Source organism: Acinonyx jubatus, chromosome B1 (assembly GCF_027475565.1).
Source record: "Acinonyx jubatus isolate Ajub_Pintada_27869175 chromosome B1, VMU_Ajub_asm_v1.0, whole genome shotgun sequence".
In the NCBI taxonomy this organism is placed as follows: domain Eukaryota; kingdom Metazoa; phylum Chordata; class Mammalia; order Carnivora; family Felidae; genus Acinonyx; species Acinonyx jubatus.
The window spans coordinates 94,915,889-94,938,524 of record NC_069382.1 but is presented as its reverse complement, the minus strand read 5'-3'; positions in this window follow the sequence as shown (position 1 = coordinate 94,938,524).

Here is a 22,636-nt window from a genome sequence, read left to right as displayed (position 1 = left end):
TATGCAGTTATGTAAGATGAATAAGCCAGAGATCTAATGTACAGGCAGATGACTATATTTAATGTTACTGTACTGATTACTGGAAATACGCTAAGAGAACAGATTTCAGGGGCACTCACACACACAAAATAGTAGCTGTATGAGGAGGAGGTGAAATGTTAATTAGCCTGACTCTGGTCATGCCACCATGCATATATGTATCAAACCACCATGTTGTACACCTTAAGTTATACACAATCTTTATTTAAAATGCATAAATAAATGAAAAAATGCAAGGATTTTATTAGAAGGAAATGCCTGTGTGTAAAGAAATAAGGAGGGAGCTGGAGAAAGCTGGGAGAGCTGTCAGACTGTATGCAAGTTTAATCTGAAAGAATAAGATTGCAGGGGGTCGCCTATGTGGTTCAGTCGGATAAGTGTCCAACTTTGGCTCAGGTCATGATCTGGTGGTTCGTGAGTTCAGGCACAACCTCCAGCTCTGTGCTGACAGTTCAGAGCCTGGAGCCTACTTCAGATTCTGTGTCTCCCTCTCTTTCTGTCCCTCCCCCACTCACACTCTGTCTCTCTCAAAAATAAACATTAAAAAAAATTTTTTTTTAAGAATAAGATTAAGAGATGGTTGAATGGTTGAATGGACACATCTGAGACTGCTGTGCAGTCTAAGGAAGGTTTGGCAAAACCCTAGGGAAGTACTGGAGTCAAAGTGGGCCAATAAAGGAATCACACCTATCTTCCAGAACTGAGAATGGGGCTCAATACATCACTGTATTCAGTCCTTGGATGGAGCAACCAATGAGAAGTATAGCCTGGAGCAAACCAAGGGGTGGATGGATCTCAAATAGTAGTTGCTGGGGCCCTCCCTCTGTGAGAGGCATTGTTACTCTTCTACCACAGATAGATATAAAGGACACGCTTAGGAGAGAAACTTTTCTAAAACTTTTTAAAACATTAGAGGGAAGGGGTGCCTGGGCTGCTCAGTTGGTTGAGCATCTGACTCTTGGTTTCAGCTAAAGTCATGATTTCATGGTTCATGGGTTCAAGCCCACACTGGGCTCTGTGCTGACAGCGTGCAGCCTGCTGGGGATTCTTTCTCTCCCTCTCTCTCTGCCCCTCCCCCACACACTTTCTCTCTCTCTCTCTCTCTCTCTCTCTCTCTCTCTCTCAAAATAAATAAATAAACTTAAAAAAAGAAACATTAGAGGAAGCCCATTTTTGTAAGAAATGAATTAGTTTAGGAACAATATTTAGCATTACTATAAATAGAATAGAATACTGAGCAAAGCATTCTGAATTATAATTTGTAGAAAATGAAAAATTCTAAATCATCAAATAAAAATTGTTCAATAGTTTTGTTCAACACCAGGTGGAGCTCTTTTGCTTTTTAAAACAGTGAAAGAGAATTTTTTTTTTCTTAATTTAATACAGGTTTAGGCTGATTATGCATACCTCTGAAGTCATCTTTTAAAATCATGTGAGTGCTTTCACACCATATATGTCACCATTGTAAATCTGATCTTTTTTCCAAATACCACAGACTAGATCAAACTACAATGTTACTAAAATAAGGCCACTAAGGCTAAAAATACTGTTAAATCTCTAAAAGAAAGTTGTAAATAATACCACTTCAAATGTCTACATTCTTCTAAAAGAAAGTTAAGAACCTAATTTAAATCTCATAGTCAATCTTTAAACAAATCAACAGCTACTGCAAATCCTCTCCCAAGTCTTCAAGTTGCTCCATAATCATTCTCTTTTTATGCAAAATACCTTCTCCATAGGACAGATACTAAGCAGGTTTTAGATTATAAAGATAAAGTATAATATTTTCACAACTTTCCTATGCCAATTCTCAGAAGAACCTAAAGGATTAAATTAGCTATGTTTCTACTGTAGACATGCTGTTTCACCAGTAACTTGTGACACCTGGGAGGCATTACTCTGTGCCTGTGCTTCAGAGTTCTTTCATATTCATTGCAGGGCAACAAATACAGATACAAATAAATGAGTCTTTGCAATCAAAAAGTAATTTTTTAATGGTAAAGTTAACATACCTTTAAAGGAACATATTTGCTGCAGTAGTTTATATATCTATTTATTCTCTCATCCATTCAAGAAATACTTATAGGGAGCTTGCCATATGCTGAAGAGATAGGGAGGAAAAAGACAAACAGTGCCTGCTGTCTTGGAGCATGAGAGTTCAGAAGACATACAATGAAGCAAGCAGTTATAATATAGGCTATTGTAATTAAGAGAAAAAAAAACAGAGTACTAGCGGATCACAGAGCAAGGGAACTTAATGGCTGACCTGATCTAAGAGACAGAGGAAGACCTTCCCAAATAAGTGAAATTTAAGCTGAGACTCCTCTGTAAGAGAAAATGAGGTGGAAAACCAAAGGTTTTAAGGATGTTTAAGGTGAAGAAACAGCTTTTACAAAGTCCTGGGGATGAGATAGAGCATTTCAGCATAGCTAAAACACAAGGTTCTTGGGGGAAGGGAGAAAAACCAAAGATTTGGAAAGATTTGTGAGAACTGGATTGTAAGATCTGTTAAATGAATTAAGAAATGGGAATTTTATCCGAGAACAATTGGAAGTATAAATCAAGGTTCTAAGTTACAACTTTAAAGGATGTGATAACCAGGCTAAGAAATGTTCAGTGTCTAAAGGAGCAGTATGTTGGATGAATGATCAATATCTCTAACAAAATAAACTACTTAGATGTGGTCATTTTCACGTTTCTAATCCATTAGGGCAATAACATTGAAATACAGACTCAATTCATATAATGACTGATGGTTTCAATGACTTTTTATCATAACAACTCTTAAAAAGTTATATTGCTTTTCAGACTCTTTTTTCTTGTTATAATTATATTTATTCCCAACCCATGCTAATTAAATTCACTGTAAATAGTGATATTTCAATGTTTCAGTTTTAGAAAGACAGTCACTAGTTTACTCAATACATTTCTGGTTGGGACATTGCAAATGGAGTGCATTTGAATTGAGCTCCACGTCTGGAGGATCCAACATTTTGCTAAGCAGACCTCTGTATGCCAAAAGATCTGTGCTCTGTAGTTTGTCAGCTATTTCCATGTGTTTCAAAGCTCTCTAATGCTTTATCTTGCCCTGAAGTTGTTTTCAATTGCTATAACTTTATTTTTAAGTGCAAAATAATCATGAAGCTTCTTCAGGTAAAACTGATGAAGATCGTGTAGAAAGAATGCACCTTTCTAAGAATGACTGTTTTGCACCCTCTTCCACCACCCACTATGGTATGTTTTATGGTAGGGATTTCAGGAATTAAATAGTATCGCCAATGCTGAAGACATGTCAATAAATGTAACTAAGCTTCCACAAAATAAGAAATTATAACAGGGAAATAACCATTAAAACAGGGTAATTTTAAAGTTATAAGAGATAACTTTGTAAATGAATGTGAACTAGAAGAACTGAATAATTTCCTGGGAAATTTACCTAGGCCAGTAAAGGAGAGACATATGGGTTTGAAAGCCCCACTCCGGTAACTAAGGAGTGTATCTCTGGGCACAGGTGACTTCAACCCCTAGGCCCACCTGGCCCCCCCGGAGGCATTCCAGATGATGACTGAACCTAGTCGGTTAATGTACAGAATGATTCATTGGTTCCTAGGTGCATTGTCTCTCTGAGAATGTGTGAAGCATGGGTTTCTAAGACTTTTTCGGCCCCTTCCTGGCGCCTCGGACTGAGGCAAACACATTGTTCTTCTGGCCTCATGTGGTTAGGAGGTCATGTCCCTGTAACTGTTCCGCTTGAGGTGTTGAGAAATGGAGGGCCTTTCATGAGAACAGCAAACGCAGATTATAGATAAACGCAGATGCATAATGGAATAATGTAAGAAATTAATCAATAATCAAAGGGTATGCAGGAAAATTAGGGGAAAATCGCCATGTTATTTCTTAAAGGTTGTTTACACATAGGAACATTTTCAAAATTAGGTAATGTTAGAAAAACATAGATGATGTATGCTACAAGGAAATCGCTAGCATATAAAATGCCACATTTACTACAATAAATCGGCCAGTTGAACACACTGCTGTTGTCTGTGTCCATTATTATTTTAGTTTTAGTTTTTTACTTTAGTTTTTTATATTTTAGTTTTTTTTATTTTAGTTTTATTTTATTTTCACCGACGCCGTTCTTCCTTCAGAAACCCCTGGTTGCTGGAGCTGGTCTCCAGCATCATGTGGAAAAATAAACATGGAAGAATATCTAGGAAATCCTGAAAAGTAACCACCATAAGAAGAGAATAGCTCTACCAGAAACTGAAATATAATAAAAAGTTTTAGAATGAAAAGAGCATGATGCTAATGAGAAGTAGACCAGTAGAAAAGAACAGAAATTCCAGAAATGGACCCATGTATATATGAAAGTTATTTTGTTACTGTAACATAGGTAGCATCTCAAATCACAAGGAAAGGATAAGATTTTTAATAAATGCTGTCCTGTATAATCATTTGGAAGAAGATAAAATTAGATACATACTTTTCACCATACACCATAATAAATTCCAAATGGATAAAATCAACTCATATATAAAAAGAAAAGGAAAAGAAACCATATAAGGAGTAGAAAAATAAGGGAAAATCTTATATAATCTGAGTGTGGGAAAAGCTGTCTAAAAGTGACCTGCAGGCACTTGGGTGGCTCAGTAGGTTAATTAAGCATCAGACTCTTGATTTCTGCTCAGGTCATGATCTCAGGGTTCATGAGCTCGGATCCCGCATCAGGTTCCATGCTGTCAGTGCAGAGCCTGCTTGGGATTCTGTCTCTCCCTCTGTCTCTGCCCATTTCCACTCACACTATCTCTCCCTCTGTCTCTGTCTCTGTCTCTGTCTCTCTCTCAAAATAAAACAATATTTTTTAAGTTTATTTATTTATTTTGGGAGAGAGAGGGAGAATGAGTGGAGAGAGGAGCACAGAGAGGGACAGAGAATTCAAAGTGGGTTCTGTGCTGACAGCAGAGAGCCTGATGCAGGGCTCAAACCTACGAATCTTGAGATCTTGACCTGAGCGGAAGTCAGACGCTTAACTGACTGAGCCACCCAGGCACCCCTAAAAAGAACAAAATGTGAAGGTGATCTGAAACGCAGATGCAACAAAAGAAAATGTTAAATAAATTTGACTGCATTCAAAAAAAAAGCTTTTTCATGAAAAATAAACCACTGTAAACAAAGTCAAAGGATAAATGACAAACTAGGAGAAAATATTTGAACAAATAGTATATATAAATGACTGATCTCTCCAATATGTAAAAAATTCATAAAAATGAGGGGAACCTTACGACCATAGCCATAATGGAGTAGCAGAGACTAGATTACTGTTATATCTGAAACAGCTGAAAATCAGACAAAACACATAAAAGAATGGTTTTCAGACACTGGACCACAAGCAGCATAAGGCATGATCCCTGAGAGAAGCAAAACAAATGAAGTCATGCCTTTGATGGCCCCAGCTTCTGCCTGAAGAGTTTCCAGGCCACAACAAAGAGAGGGGGAGCCCAAACAGAGCCAAGCTGTGTCTATTGAGTTGAGGAAACAGAGTTAGAATTTGGGGAGGTGACGATGGGGCAGAGTACTGAAGAGGAGAAGATGCATGGAGAGGAGAGGGCTGTGTAGCTAGAGAAGTCCAGGGATCTAAAGAAGATTCCTCTTGAGTCTTAACTAAGTACTAGGAATAACATGCATGTGAGGGAAACTCCTGAGGCCAGAGAAGGAACCACTGGAAAGGAGCAGATGGAACATTACTCAGAGCTTTTACAGCCCTGGGAATAGCTTATGTCCCCACTAGCCAGAGCAAAGAAACCTCAAAGTAAGTGGGAAATCTGGTAGAATAAGAATCTGTAAGTTACAGAAGGGAGGTCAGTGCTTGCCCAGGGATGGGAATAAGGGATGAAAAAGAGATGGATTACAAAGACAAAACTTTTCAGGGTAATTAGACTATTCATTATACATATACATAGGTTAAAACTCAGCAAGTTGGATATTGTTAAAATTTTTCTTTCAATGTTTATTTATTTTTGAGAGAGACAGACAGAATGCGAGTGGGTTAGGGGCAGAGAGAGAGGGAGACACAGAATCCGAAGCAGGCTCCAGGCTCTGAGCTGTCAGCACAGAGCCTGACTCAGGGCTCGAACCCACGAGCTGTGAGATCATGACCTGAGCTGAAGTCGGATGCTCAACCAACTGAGCCACCCAGACCCCCAACGAATTGGATATTTTAAATGTGTGCAGTTTATTGTATATCAATTATACCTCAATAAGACCATAAGTCTTAAATAAATTTTTAAAAAATAAGAGGGAGAGAAAACCCAAAAGAAAAGAAAGAAAAATAAATACCCTTTCAAGCATATTTAAAAATGCATAATTTTCACCAATAATAAAAGAAATGCACAATACTGATGTCATTTTTACCTTTCATATTGGCAAACATTGAGGAGCTCTTCTTTTTCTTTATTTTTTAGAGTTTATTTATTTATTTTGAGAAAGAGAGAGAGAATGTGAGAGAGGAGGGCCAGAGAGAGACAGAGAGAGAGAATCCCAAGCAGTCTCCATGCCCAGTGTGGAGCTTCATGCAGGGCTCAACGTCATGAACCATGAGATCATCACCAGAGCCCAAATCAAGAATCAGACACTCAACTGACTGAGCCACCCGGATGCCCTAGGACCTTTTCAATACACACTTGAAATTACGAAGAAACAAGAATTCATAAACTTGCTAGGTGGTAGTACAAAATGGTATAATCCATTGGGTGGGGACTGGCACTGTCTGCCAAACCTGTATGTGCATTTATTTTTTGTTTCAGCATTCTCACTTCTAGGAATTACTCTGAAGATACACCCCTCACAAAAAAGAGTTTATTCAATGTGGCATTACTGGTAATAGCAAAATATTTGGAATGCTCTAAATGCACATCCATAGGAGTCTGGTTGAATAAACTATTGAACATCCATACAACTGAGTAGCTCTAAAGTTGTATTTCAATAAAAGCAAATGAACCTAATTATACATTGAATTGATAACATAATCACAGAAAAAGAGAATTAATTAGAGTATCTTTAAAATATAGTAATCTGGAGTGCCTGCATGCCTCAGTAGGTTGAGCATCTAACTCCTGATTTTGGCTCAGGTCATGACCCCAAGTCGCAGGATTGAACCACAGATTGGGCTCCGTGCTGAGCATGGAACTTTTTTGAGATTCTCTCTCTCTCTCTCTCTCTCCCTCTGCTCCTCTCTCATGCTTACATCTCTCTTCTAAAATAAAATTTAAAAAAAATTTTTTTTAATGTTTATTTATTTTTGAGACAGAGAGCGACAGAGCATGAATGGGGGAGGGGCAGAGAGAGAGGGAGACACAGAATGGGAAGCAGGCTCCAGGCTCTGAGCCGTCAGCCCAGAGCCTGATGCGAGGCTCGAACTCACGAACTGTGAGATCGTGACCTGAGCTGAAGTCGGACGCTCAACCGACTGAGCCACCCAGGCGCCCCTAAAAAATTTTTAAAAATAAAATAAAATATAGTAATCTGAATGTATCCTTAGTTGACATACTCCAAGGACAAAAAGAACTGCTTAGAAGATTTAGTTTTAGTTGGCATAATAATTCTAATCTGAATTTATATCATATCCTAATTGTAGGAGAGAACAAAGGAGTGAATATATTGATATTTTGGGAACTGAAGTTCTCTCTCTGTGGAAGAAGAAAACTGTAAATATGGGTTAGAGGAAGGAGAGGAAGAGCCTTGTGGCACTGTTTTGGAATAGGAGGTATTAATATATCAACTTATTTTTTCAATATATTTCCTGTTCTCCCATTGAAAGGGTGTAGAAGCAATAGTGTCAGTGAATACACCTATTCCCCATCTCGAGAACTGTACAGGGTGTGAGATTTTGTCTTACTTACAACTTAATAAACTAGCCTGCCATAGTTTCACGAATGCTAGCAGAACACAAGGAACTCTTGGGTTAGCAACAGACGATTTATCACAGAAATAGCAATCACCAGAGTATCAGCATTTGTGCCAGCTCCCCAGCCCCAATTCCCACAGGACAAGATGGAAAGAACCAGGTGATGTCTGTACATGCAATGGATTCTGTTGCAAAAGGACCCTGAACCTAAGGAATCCAAATATTATAGAATGAGAAGGCTATCTTGCAGATATTTCCATTCCATTCTACATAATTCACCCCAGAGGACATTAGTTTTACTATATTGGACAGTAAGCAAACTAGTCTTTATCTCTACCTTCTAAGGCTGTTCACTACATAAACATCCTTGAAAAAAGAGTCTAGAACAAAAGGCAATTACAGCATCACTCACAAGATGTACAGAAACATGAGAGAACCATGGAGAATTGTCTCCCAACACCCAGATCTTGCTGTCTAAATGTCACTCCCCACTTTAAAAAAAAAAGACCACTTTGATAAATGGCTGATTATAAGTTTGGGGCAGGAAAAGCGCAGGTGAGTCTGGAATGTCTTAGTGTGTCAGAAAGTAAGGGAAGGCTGAAAAACTGATGAATACATTCAAAGGAACACAGGAGCTAAGACAATTTGAGCATCAAAAAGAGTAAGTACAGGGGCACCTGGGTGGCTCAGTCAGTTGATCATCCGACTTTGGCTCAGGTCATTATCTCACTGTCCGTGAGTTCAAACCCTGCGTGGGGCTCTGTGCTGACAGCTTGGAGCCTGGAGCCTGCTTCAGATTCTGTGTCTCCCTCTCTCTCTGCCCCTCCCCCACTCATTCTCTCTCTCTCTCTCTCTCTCTCTCTCTCTCTCTCTCTGTCAAAGATAAATTTTTTTAAAAAATTAAAAAAAAAAAAAAAAAGAGTGAGTACAGGAGCACCTGGGTGGTTCAGTCAGTTGAGCATCCAATTCTTGATTTCGGCTCAGGTCATGATCCCAGGGTCATGGGATTAGGCCCTGTGCTGAACATAGGGCCTGCTTAAGATTCTCTTTCTCTCCCTCCACCTCTCTCTCTCTCTCTCCCCTGCTTACTCTCTCTCTCTACAACAAAAATTTTATTTAAAATTTTTTTAATCTTTATTTATTTTAGAGAAAGAGAGAGACAGAGTACAAGCTGGGGAGAAACAGAGAGAGAGAGAGAGAGAGACACAGACACAGCAATTATAGAATAGATTATAAGACATTAAATATTTAAAAAAAAATCCACAAGGACACAGTAATCCTTTGAAAATGTGGTGGAGGGAGCTCATTTTTACAGAAGAATGCCAGCTAATAAATGAATAAGCAATGAAAGAATGAGAAAATAAATATGAATCATCAATGAATACCTGTTGGTTTATAAACTGGCCCCTGTACACAGAGGGCAAAGAGAGACTGCATTGGTAATAGCTGCACAGCCCTCTCCTCTCCAAGCATCTTTCTCTTCTCTGGTACTCCTGTCCCACCCTCACCTCCCCAAATTCTAACTCTGTCTCCTCAACTCAGTATATTGTTTTTATCTGTCTTCATTCATAAATGTGCCCCCAAAATAAACATGAGCTGGATGTGATAACCACCAGCTTTCTGTGTGGCCATTGCCTTATTTCCCTTTAGATTTCATCTCATTTCCTTAATTCTCAGTTATGTGGACACATCATCTTTATTTTTACCACTTTACCCTGTCATTATTTGTATTTGGACCATGACTGACTAAAAGGTACTTCACAAAGGCACAGGGGTTTTGTAGCACTTCCCTGTCTATTCTTCCCACACAGGTTCTTACACATTCTTACGGCTAACCTCACCCTCATCTCTGTGGAGCCCTTAAAAGTAGAGTGAAGAGTGGTACAGTCCATTATTAAACAACATTACTGTCAGAGGCTCACACAAACACACAGAGAACCCACGAGCATGTTCAAAACCCTTTCCCATATTCCAAGACTGAGTTATATCTTCCAACTCAAGAAGGTAGGGGTATCACTAGCAGTTTTTCTACCACTCAGATGATCCCCAGCTCCTGAAGAGGGAAGTATACGCCAGACCCCAGGGAGAGGAACAGGTGAGAGGAGTTCTTCCCACCTATTTTGTTCTGAGGGCTTGCACACAAAAAGGATTTGGATCCAGGCAAATGAAGCTTTATCTACCTGCCTATCATTCTGTCTATCTCTCCACACATTTATTAAATGTGTTGGATGAGAAAGCCTAAATGTGGTTTCAGTGGTTTGGGGAATGGCAAGTGTGTATCAATAGAATGTCATATAATGGAAGTATAGATAGATGTTCCTACTAGGAGTAGGAGAGCAGTGGGAACAGCCTGAGACAGGGCACAACATGGTAGGTTTGAGCATAGAGCCAATTCCTTAAAAAGCGGCCAGGATGCCTGCTGAGCATCAAACAAGATGCCTCCACTAGTTAAGAAGATGAAAAAGGAACCAAGTGATAGAAAGTTTTTAAGGGATCTTCAAATGACAACACAGTCATATTCATTTAGGAGTACTCATTAAATATTTGTTAAATAAATGAAAAAAAGTCAGAAATGCTAAATTGTTATAACTTTCCCATTCTGCCCCCTTAATGTCTGGAAGAAATATAAACAGGTATCAGTCATTAGCAGAAAGAAGACAATCTTACAATTCAATCATAAACACACATAGAGTCCAAAGGGTACAAAACATTTTTTTACTATCTAAGATAGGCTGGTGTGTACCCAGAAGCCTATTTTTCTTCCTTATTCCTACCCAGCCTCCCTGTCACTTCTCACCTATTGCATCCTTTCCCTACCAGGGACCCATCCTTCTGGTGTCTTTTGTGATCAGGGCTTGCAAAGTTTTTTTTTTTTGTTCCACTTTCTAGTGCAATAGTAGATTCTCAAGTTCTCCATAAAGAACTTATTAGTTGACTTATTAGTCAACTATTAGTTATTAGTCAACAAATTAGTCAACAAATAAAACTGTCCTGATAATTGAAAATAATTTCAATCTATCTTTAAGCTAAAAGACTCCTCCTAAATGATAAGGTGTAAAAGAAAATAGAGGAACCTGTTCTGCCAATTAGAAAAGACTAAGAAAGCTAATCTCTCCAGGTGAAGATCGAGATATTTCTATAATTTAAAAAATCTAAACATCTTATGTTTGTAATGTCTGAGGGAGTCGAAGTAAGACTCCACTTTATGCTTTCACCCATGTTATGTCTTTTTCCTAAGTCAGAGAGTACACAAATGGTCACCACCTCAAAGCTGCAAGGACCCTGCAGCCTCCATTGATAACTCCTCCAGTGATGGAGGGCCCTGTCACTCTAGTGAGTGTGTTATATTGTATTAGATGCTGTGATGCACCACCACAATCCTCTTTCCACACCCTCTCTGCCCCTTTTAGGAGGAAGGCATTCATTCTCCACCCTGCTGGGAATGCTGACTGGTGAGACTCTCAGCTGAGTCCCTCTTCAGAAACTGCCCTCAGCTGGAGAGTCACTTTGCCCAACATCATATCTCTTTTCTGAAATGATAAGAAGATTTAAAAAAGCCTATCCCTTTTGCCTAAACTCAGGGCAACTCTGAAGGATAATCCCGTATCAAGCCCACAGGATTGAGTGTGGCCCTTGTTGACGCTGCACTGAAGTTCAACTTCTTCCTCTGCCCAGTCCTGCTCCCTTCACTCTCCCCACTGTTGATCCCAACAGCACTTTCCAGTAAACTTCCTACATGGAAATCTCCATCTCAGAGTCAGCTTCCCAAGAATCCCAGCTTGCAGTATATATTAAGTATAAATCCGCCTTCATATAAAAAATTCTCCATATCCTAATTCTAACCTCAGAAGCTGTACTGGATAAAACAATCACTGTTCCACATAATGGCCTTTCAGATATTTGAAGGCATTTATTGTATGTCTTGAGGGGAGCACTCCAACCTTTAGAGTTTGTGAGAAGGCAGAGGAATCTGATGATAAAACAAGACGAAAGCCAGGAGAGTGTAGTGTCTGGGAGAGCATGCCTGCATCTGAGCTGCCAAGTACTGCTAGAGATATTTCCACCCACAGGACCCACGGGTTCCATAGACAATTTCTCATAACCAACCTTGAAAACGCTTTGCATTAGTTTTCTATTATGCAAACAGTTCCTGCATTAAAAAAATTACCATAAACTTGGTGTCCTTAAAACAACACTCATTTATCAGCTCACCATGCTGTAGATCAGAAGTCCAGGAGGGCTCAACCAGGTTCTCTGTTTGTGTTTCACAAAAGCAAAATCAGGATTTCTTTTGGGTAAAATCTTAACAGGAGGGCCTGGGAAAACATCTTGTTCCAAGTTTATTCAGGTTATTGGCAGAGTTTAGTTGCTTGTAGGGCCAAGGTTCCCATTTCCTTGCTGACAGTCAGCCAGGGCCACTTTGTGCTTCTAGAGGTCCCCACTTTCCTTCGTGAATAGTCCCTTCCGTCTCTAAATGAGCGATGTCTTGGACAGTTCTTCTCATGTGGAACTCTCTAACTTCCTCTTCTGCCATCAGTCAGAGAGAGCTTTTTGCTTTTAAGAGCAAACAAGTAGCTACAGGTACATCTCACTTTAAGAGAGTATAACATATGTAAACCCAGATTTATTATGAAAACATAATTGAATAGTGATCTGTAACACTATAGACTTCTCATAAAGGAGGAAGGGGCGCCTGGGTGGCTCAGTCGGTTAAGTATCCGACTTCGGCTCAGGTCATGATCTCACGGTCCGTGAGTTCAAGCCCCGCATCGGGCTCTGTGCTGACAGCTCAGAGCCTGGAGCCTGTTTCCGATTCTGTGTCTTCCTCTCTCTCTGCCCCTCCCCTGTTCATGCTCTGTCTCTCTCTGTCTCAAAAATAAACGTTAAAAAAAAATTTTTTTTTAAAAAGGAGGGAAAAGTTATCTAATAATTACAAACAAAAGATAAATTACTAAAACCTTAAGATAAAGAAGTAATTATCCAGTATAGTTACACAATAATTATTCTTATATAAAAGATTTGTAATGGGCCTTTTTAAAAAACAGGTTATCCATGTATCCTTAAATAGTACAATATTCTGCAAAACCACTTATGTATATCTGAGAATGGAAATCTAAAAGAGATCACTGAAAATTCTCACCGGTAGAATTCAGTTACTAAATTTTCTTCAAATGATTCATTTTACATATTTATATGGGACGACCTCCTGATTCTAAAAGTAATATATATTTACTGCATAAAACTTTGAAAAATACAGAAAAGCATTAAGGAGAAAATTAAAATCACAATTCTACTTCCAGATGCAATCATTTTTAAGATTTGGTGAATATCCATCCAATTTCCTAATTTTTACATAGTTAACAAAGTCTGAATATATGGTTTTGTCTCCTAAATATTTGCTAAAGTTTAAATCATAAATATTTTCTCACGCCATTAAGCATTCTATTTAAATTTCATATAAAAATTTTTTTAACATTTTATTTATTTTTGAGACAGAGAGAGACAGAGCATGAACGGGGGAGGCGCAGAGAGAGAGGGAGACACAGAATCGGAAGCAGGCTCCAGGCTCTGAGCCATCAGCCCAGAGCCCGACGCGGGGCTCAAACTCACGGACCGCGAGATCGTGACCTGAGCTAAAGTCGGCCGCTTAACCGACTGAGCCACCCAGGCGCCCCTAAATTTCATTTTAGTAAATACATATGTTTCATTGTATGAATGGACTTTAACCTATTTAAGTATTACACTAGTTTTGCATACTCATACCTTTTACATATTTGTTATGGTGACATACAGTAATGAACATCATGATCTTCATTTTTTTATTATTTCTTTAAGATTAACTTCTGAATCAGGGCACCTGGGCGTCTCAGTTGGTTGAGCATCCAACTTTGGCTCAGGTCATGATCTCTCAGTTCATGAGTTCCAGCCCCACACTGGGCTTGCTGCTGTCAACACGCAGCCAGCTTCAGATCCTCTATCCTCCTCTCTTTCTGTCCCTCCCTCGCTCACATTTTCTGTCTCAAAAACAAATAAAATAAACCTTTAAAAAAAGATTAATTTCTGAATCAAAAGACATTTCTAGATTCTTGAAACTCTTGGACCAGGCAGAGTGTAGAGCAGAGGTGAAACAAGACAAAGTATGTATTTAAGACAGAAGGATTAAGTGAAAGTCTGTATTTATTAAGAGATGAGATTGCCATCGCTCATCCTCTTTATCCACTTGGTTCCCAGAACACTGGCAGCCAGGATTCAAAAACCTAACCCAAGAGAAAAGTCCTACATATAGTGACATTTGGAAATCCTACAACAAATAGCCAAGTCCTAACTAATAACCCTACATCTTAAAGTCTATCACTACTTAATAATTAATCTGCAATCTATAATCTATAACCAGTGATTTATCCACCATTATGGTATCAGACAGAATAATTTCACAGACCTAAAAATCCTCTGTGCTCTGCCTATTCATCTCCCCCCACTCTCCCTGGAAATCACTGATTCTCAGTTTTGGCAATCATGAATAAAACTCCTATAAACATCACATCTTTTTACTTCCATCATAGCTTTGCCTTTTCCGGAATGTCATACAGCTGCATCATTCAGTATGTTGCCTTTTCAAATTGGCTTTTTCACTTAATAATATGTATTTAAGATTCCTCCATGTCTTGGGGCTCCTGGGTGGCTCAGCCGATTGAGTGTCCAACTTTGGCTTAGGTCATGATATCGTGTTCATGGGTTCAAGCCCTGAGCCTGACAGCTCAAAGCCTGGAGCCTGTTTTGAATTCTGTGTCTCCCTCCCTCTCTGCCCCTCCCCTGCTTATGCTCTATCTCTCAAAAATTAAAATAAAACATTAACAAAATTTAAAAAAAGATCCCTCCATGTCTTTTCACAGCTTCATAGCTCGTTTCCTTTTATCAATGAATTATATTCCATTGTCTGGATATACCACAGTTTATCCATTCACCTACTGAAGGACATTTTGGTTGATTCCCAGTTTCGGCAATTAAGAATAAAGCTGCTATAAGCATCCACGCGCAGGCTTTTTTTGTGAACATAAGTTTTCAATTCATTTGGGTAAATACTGAAGAATGTGATTGCTGGATTATATGGTAAAACCATATTTAGTTTTGTAAGAAACTTCCAAACTCTCTTCCAGAGTGGCTTTACCATCTTTTATTCCCACCACCAATGAGTGAACACTCCTGTTGCTACACATCCTCATCAGTATGGTGTTGCCAGTGTTTTGGATTTTAGCCATTCTAATAGGTGTATAGTGGTATCTCATTGTGATAATTTGCAATTTGCTAATGACATACGCTGTGGCTCATCTTTTCATACATTTATTTAACATCTGTATATCTTCTTTGGCGAGGTGCACGTCAGGTCTTCTGCCATTTTTTAAATCAGGTTATCCCTTTTCTTATTGTTGAATTTTAAGAGTTCTTTGTGTATTTTGGATAAGAGTCCTCTTTCTGATATGTCTGTAGCAAATATTTCCTCCCAGTCTGTGGCTTGTCCTCTCATTATCTTGACAGCATATTTTGCAGAGTTTTTCATTTTATTGAAGTCCAATTTATCAATTTTTTTTCATGACTCATGCTTTTGGTGTTGCATTTAAAAATCGCCATATCCAAGGTCACCTACATTTTTCCCCTGTTATATTCCAGGGTGAAGTGTATTTTTAAAGCTCACAGATCACAAAAGAGAATATGGACATAGATTGGACAGCAGCCACTTTTTATTCGTCCTTTTATCTCTGAAGACTAGAACTCAGCCTGGCACATCACAGGTAACCAATATGTTTACCAAGATTTATGAACGTATGTCGCTTCTTTAGGCAGAATTTAAATTCCCACCAACAACTGAAACCTAACTCGCCTCTTTTTCCCACTCCCTTTCCACTCTTCCTTGGGCAGCCAGAGCCACGGGGAGCCTTTAATTGCCTCCTCCACTCCTCCTCTGCTCATGGTCCTCCAAGCTGCAGGTGGTAGCTTCCTTTTCTGGGGGCGGTGCCTGGACACCGGTGTCCCTCGCCCGGGACAGCCTTACTGTCCAGGAAGGGGGAGTGAAGAGCACTAGGCGGCGAAAGAGCTCAGCCTTGGACAGCCGGGCCGGAGGCACTGGCCGGCTCGTCGCGCGTGCAAGGGACCTCGAAGCGTGGTCCGACAAGTTGGAGGGGTGGAGGAACCAGGACGCGGAAGAGGGGGACCGAGGGCTTGGCCAGCCCCGGCCGAGGTGGCGGCCGACAGAGCACCCACCTGCCCCCGGGGCCTCAGCGCCAGGGTGGCCGCGCAGCCCGCCTCGGGGCTCCAAGACCCGCGCGGGTTACCAAGAGGGCGAAGGACGGGGACAGCCGTCGCTGCACACCGCTGCCTTTCAGTCTCAGGTTTTTGAGTGTCCAAAGCTGACAGCCTTTTCTTTCAGCTCGGGGTTCCCCAGCAGCGTCCCCAGCTGTGCCCGAGGCAGGCGGCGCTGCGAGTGCCGCGGGAGAGACCTCGCCTGTGACCTATTGTACGCTTTTTGCAGCGAGTCTCAAGTGGGCATGTTTCAGGTGGGCAGGTCCAGCATCCCCAAACCTGCCCCCCGGAACCTGGAGGACCTGGACTCTGTACAGCGCGTCCTCTTACACAGGTCAGTGCTGGGCCCGGGAAAGACTGCCCTCTGGTCCGGGGGATTATGGCGAGGGGAGGGGCAACTTTCCTGCAGGGCTCGGGGTGGGGGGGGGGGGGGCGGTCCTGCGGGAAGAGTCTTGGGATTCTTCCTGCTGTGCTGCTAGCCGCGGGAAGCCGTTGGGACATGCACCCCCACCTTTTCCATAGTTGGATGCTCCGGATCCAGCCGGTCTCGCCGCTGGGAGTCTGGTCCCGGTACCGGGTTATCCACCCTCCTCCAGAAAACACCACTTTCTAAAGAAGAGAAAAAACAAGCAAAGCTGTTCTTTAAACACCTCTACACTTTCTCCAGGAAAAAATAGCTGAGAGTTTCGTTTGGACTTTGGTTGTGATTGGAGTTAGAATGAGTCACTTTTTAACAAATCTAAATCGTTAGCGCACACACACACGCGCGCCCGCGCGTCTACACGCAAAACTACACAAAGGAAATTTAAGAGTTCCTCTAAGAAGGATAAGAACCCCAACTTTCCGTAAACTGTTAGTGTATTAACTTACTGCTGGTACCTTCGTCCAACCGTATACTTTATGCAAAATAGACCAAAGAATATTAAATTACATGGTAACTATGATGCGTTTATAGAGCAGAAAGAAGTAAGAATCCACATGGAGAGCAAATTTTCTTTCCATTTTAAGGTTAAGAGAGGATGGATGAAATGTCAGGCACTTAATGCTGCTTTAAGTCCAGGAAAGCCGGGCCTTCTTAAGACATAATATGGGGAAAACTTTTAGAAATATATCAAAAGTATCTCTTGAATACTTTTGTGGTGAGAAAGAGTAAGTGGCCCTTAGTACATATCTGTCAGGGGGAGGTTTATGTGAGTTCTCTCATCTGTAAACGTTTCATGTGACCCTTTTAAGTCTTTGTACAAAACCATATGAGCTGTAGAAATCCTGTTCTGTTGGAAGTGTGAGTAAAAAAAGACATTGTGCAAGAAAGAAATTGGGTCTCTTCGATTTAAAAACCGTCTTCTGAAACCTGCAATTTTCCACAGTTGATTTCCTTCATCCCTCCCCCAAGAGAGCCCCTGCCATATACTATAAAATATTGTTAAATGAGTAGCTAAAAGGGGTTTCTGCTAACTTCCCAAAGACAGATCCCCCCTACATTTGATAAAATTACAGTCCAGCAGTAATCCCCCAAAACATTAACTAGAACCTCATTCACAGCATGACTTTGATAAAGCAGGGACGGGTTTTTGTTTTAAATGCTTAAGACCCTGTTGCAACAGAATTTCATATTTTAAATGTCAGGTGCCAAAAAATTCCAAACTGATTAACACTACAGGGTGTCAGATCCAAAGCACAAATGCATCTGAATGAACCACTGTGAAAGAATATGTTTAAACTATAGTCATTAAGACTGAAATGATTATTTCAGAAGTAAATAGTGGAGTGTTTCTGGAATAAACCTGCTCATATGAAAAACTACTCTACTACTCTATCTGAATTACAAATAACTGCTCCCACATGGTATAGGAACCAATGGAATCTGAAACTATAAACGTGTTTGTCAGTATCATGGCTAATGGCGCTTTATTTTTAACATGGTGTGAAAGTCTTTTTGCTTTTGCAATGTGTCATTTTCATTAGTGGTTATTATTTAATGTTTTCAAACATACTTATTAAAAAATATGAGACATCTGTAGAGGTTTCTCTTTCATTTAATGAAGCTATATTATCATACAAGTTCCTATTTCATCAAATGTCTTTTACTTGTATATATAAATTTAGACATAGTGTAATAGAACTTAGAGAAACCGGATAACTTTTAAATCATGTTTATCTACTCACTATAGCTCTCATTGACTAGTCCAGAGCATGGCCTATTTTTTTTATATCAGTTTTATAAAATTTTTATGTTTTTCCTTTAAAATGTCCCTTGTAAGATATCCACAAAATTCTGGCAATTGCATTAAAGAAAACAATAGCCTTGAGCCATAGGAAATGTATAGACAAGAGAAAAATAGCAAGATGATTCTATTTTGTTTTTACATCTTATTTTAAAGGATAAATCTTCTGAGTGTTTTTTTAATTATGTATGTTCTGTTGTGAATATGGTTTTCAAAATGTAAAGCATTAAACTGCTGTGCTTTTTTTTAATGTTTGTTTATTTTTGAGAGAGAGAGAGAGAGAGAGCACGCGAGCTTGAATGGGGGAGGGGCAGGGAGAGAGGGAGAAATAGAATCCAAAGCAGGCTCCAGGCTCTGAGCTGTCAGCACAGCACGCCAGACACAGGGCTTGAACTCACAAATTGTGAGATCATGACCTGAGCCAAAGTCAGCCACCCAACTGACTGAGCCACCCAGGTGCCCTTAGATTGCTGTGCGTTTAAAAAGATACTTCAGCCAAACCCAAAGTGAAGCAAAGTTGCAAACTTTTCTCTGCATGAGTAAAGTGTTAGCTACAAAATATGGTCAAGACTAAAATAACAATAGCTGGGATAAAAGACCATCCTGCTTTTTGATTAAAAGTTACATATAGGTTGTCAGAGTCAGGGAAAAGCTTCAAGATTGTCTCTCACTTACTTTTACTTTAAGTAAATTAACACATATTTGTATCATCTTGATTATAAGAAGTACCCAAATGATCATATTAGGGCTCATTAGTATTTTTGCAGACTTAAAAAAAAAACAAAAAACTAGGTACAAAGCTATTGCAGTTTAAACATTCCCTTGGAGTCCTATTTCTGTTGTGCACTAGTTGTGTGACTTACAAGACTTTTGATTTGTTTATATTTTCCTGTTCTTCCTGTAATATAAAGGGATAATACCCACTTCATTGGGTGGTGGTGTGAATTTCAGATATGTAAGTGCTGTAAAAAACTAAAGATCTGTAAAATACAAAGGATTATGTTAACCAGTGTCCTAAAAAATTAAAACAAAACACAGAACAATAGGTATTCTTAGAGACTCTGAGAAAATTCAGCTAAGTGAGTTTTGCCCAAAGCCTAATGGCTAATATATGGGGCTGGTCCAGGCCAGAGTGCTAGTGTGTTTTAACATCTAAGCCAGCAAAGAAAATGAGCAAGAGGTGAGTCTCTGAAAATGTTTGATAACCTAAACTTCATACTTTTGCCAATAGCAAAATAGCATATTTAAAATATCTCAAATATCCAGAAGCCTCAGGGGTAAAGATGTGCCCCATTAGATAATAGTCCTGATGAATAAAATATCCTTTAATAAGTTCAAAAAGTAAAAACTAAAAAAAAATACTGAAATAAAAAACATTTTATTATTTTTTTTTAAGTTTACTGAGAGAGAGAGACAGTGGCACACATGAGGCAGGAGGAGGGGCAGAGAAAGAGGGAGAGAGAATCCCAAGCAGGCTCCTAACTGTCAGCACAGAGCCCAACACAGGGCTTGATCCCACGAACACCTCGAGATTGTGACCTTAGCTGAAATCAGGAGTCAGATGCTTAACCAACTGAGCCACCCAGGTGCCCCAAAATCAAAAACATTTAAATATAGCATATAACACACACTCCTCTATTTCTTAAAGTGTGGGACATTAGATTCCAAGGACATTTGGTTCTTAGCAACCCTGTACAGTACACGGGGATTATTATTGTAGTTTTCAGAAGATGAAACTGACTTTGTCCATATTCACTTGGTTATTAGTACCAAAATCAGGATGAGAATGTGGATTCTCTGACTGGAGGATGCATGGCACTTAGGGAATATCAAGCATTTTCACGGTCTTATCAAATTACTGTAGGGTTCGACAATGCAGTAATTTTGTTTCTTTCTTCTTTTTTTATTTTAGATGCTATTGAGGGCACTTGGCACTCATTTATACGCTATGAGTTTGGGGGGGAGTTGGTTTTTTGTAATTCTTGTGTCTGCTTTTTGTTTCTGACTTTGCTCTTCATTGGCAGATTGTCAGCCATCAACAATTTCTGCTGCTATTGTATTCCCGTTTTAAGGAGGCCTCCCTTCCTTCTGGTTGGCAGCTACTGATCTATGGTGGTAGAACATTTCATCAACTTTTTACAATTTGTAAATGAAAGTATAAAATGAGAATAACTAGGAGTAAATGAAGGGTTTGGGGTTGAGCTTTGTGCCATCTACCTCAGTTACTTTTATGTTTACCTCTGTGTTCTCATCTGTATTTCATTATTATTCAAATAGAGAATGCATGATTTCTATGGAACAAGTTCTAAACATTTTAACAGGCAATTCAATTTTTATAAAGGAAAATTAGAATCTTAGATCATAATCCAATTCTATAAACATTGGATTGCTGAAATGTTATTCATTTATGACTATCTCAAATTTTAAAAATCCTACATTACGATGCCTCAGTTTTTAAAATGCTGTTTTGCTGGTCTACCAAATTATTATTCATCATTTTTTAAATGATTGGGGTTGTCAGGATTACCACATCCCTCATGAATTGTTTCGACGTTCATAGTTAAGATGGTATTAGTTTCTAACAATGCTAAGTTCTGTAAATTTTTACCTTGCAGTTTAAAATTTTTTAATGGACATGACCTCATGTGGCCCTGTTTTCATTTACATCTCATTGCTAGCTTCCGTTACCACCAGGCAAAGAACTCTTGAACCTGCCAAAAATACTAAATATTTAATTATGTTCTTATCTGGTGTATTTTATGTCAGAGTTGTGTTGTTTGCCTAATTGAGGGAGTAAAATATGAAAATAAGGACTTTATGTCATATATATATATATTAAACTAAACATACTTAGTTCTCAGAGATGGCTGGCCATCTGTGTAATGGAAAATAAAAATGGAGAATATACCCCAGTCTCTTGTAAGTCACCAGCAATTGCTAAGTATAAAACAAAGTCAGTATTTTTTAAAAGGCCCTGAAAATAGCAAGTTAATCTTTTCCATTCTCCATCCTCTCTAGTATATCTAAGGTTGTTAAATATTAATTTAGTACAAATATGACATATAAAGTTAGAAATCTGATAAGCTTCACACCCTGAAGATTTAAATAAGAATATAAAATGATTGCTCTTATTTTTTCTTTTGTGAAAGATCAGGAAAGTGATATCCTTCTGGGGGTGCAGATTTTGTCTTTTAATCTAACATATGGAAGTAGACTGGCCAAGGAAGTTAACTCAGAGACATATCTAGTGTGAAGATTTCGTAAAAGATACTTTTATGTGGCACCTCTTGCTCTTGTTCAACCTTATGTAAGATGAAAGATTGAAAACAACAGCAAAAAAGACCCAGTTATAACTTCCAGGAATTTGTCGTTTGGTAGCAAAGATTCCTAAATAATTTAGACATTAGGCAGACATACTCGTTATAAAACTTTATTAGATATGAGGGGAAGGTGGAAAGAAGAATTGTCACTGAGATAGGAAAAGAGTGTGAGAAATCTTCTTGAAAAAGGTACTATTAGAATTGGGTCTTGAAGGAAAATGTAGCATTTCACAATGAGAGAACTGCATGAGTAAAATAAATGATCCATAAAATAGTTTTAAGTTATATTGATACTTTATGTGCTAGGTATCTTACATACATTGACTTATTAGACCTCCAAACAGTCCTATGAAGTACATATCAATATCTGAATTTACCAGTAAAGAAAGTGAAGCTTGGAGAGGTTGATTTGCTCTGTCTGCCAGGCTCAAAATCAGGAGGTGGGAGTGGTTTCTAGCCTATTGTGGAAACGGTCAGTGGGCCTGCAGATATGAAGAATTAGAACTGAGGGGAGGCTTGGGGCAGTGTTTCCCAAGTTTACCTTAATCTAGGGATCATTGAGGGGTGAGAGCATTTGTTTAAAACAGAGATTTCTAGGGCAACTTCCCTGGAGATTCTGATCCTTTTGAGGTGGGACAGGTCTTAAAATCTCTATGTTTAACAAGAACCCCAGGGGTTCTTTTGATCTGGTAAGTTGGGCACACTTGATTAACTTGATTAATGCAGGAAATAAAGCATCTAATTCCTAATTGGTGCTCAATTGTTTGTAGAATTGGCATCTTTTTTTTTTTTTTAAGAGACTACCTAGTTTGGAATTTATTCTCTAATGGGGTGGCGTTGAAGGTTTTTGA